We start from the raw sequence: 412 nt of genomic DNA on the forward strand, positions 1-412 counted from the left end.
AGTCCTAACGTTCTGTGCACCTGTAAACTTCTGCCGCAATTACCTAACAGGTGCGGTGCAGAGAGAGGATAAATTATCCATGGTTAAGGTAATATCTCCATCACAACAGTGCATAATCAGTGAAAATAAACGTAGAGATCCTTGAATCCACTAAATAAAGGTTTCCTTGGTTAGTACCGTGCCATAAACACAGAAATGGCGTAAACAACAAGAACAAGCAGTTTCCTTCATATCAGGGAGGAGAGAAAGTACGAGGTGGACCGTCACAGTGGAGTGAAAACCCGTTTGGCCACAAGAACGGTCCACTTACTCAGCGTACGTAGTGGAGGAAATATGCAAGGGTTGTCCGATCATGATCATTTAATTCATTTTTTTAAAATTATTATTGTTAAATTCTTCCTCACAAGCTCAC

This window comes from Penaeus monodon, chromosome 29 (genome assembly GCF_015228065.2).
Source record: "Penaeus monodon isolate SGIC_2016 chromosome 29, NSTDA_Pmon_1, whole genome shotgun sequence".
Lineage (NCBI taxonomy): Eukaryota > Metazoa > Arthropoda > Malacostraca > Decapoda > Penaeidae > Penaeus > Penaeus monodon.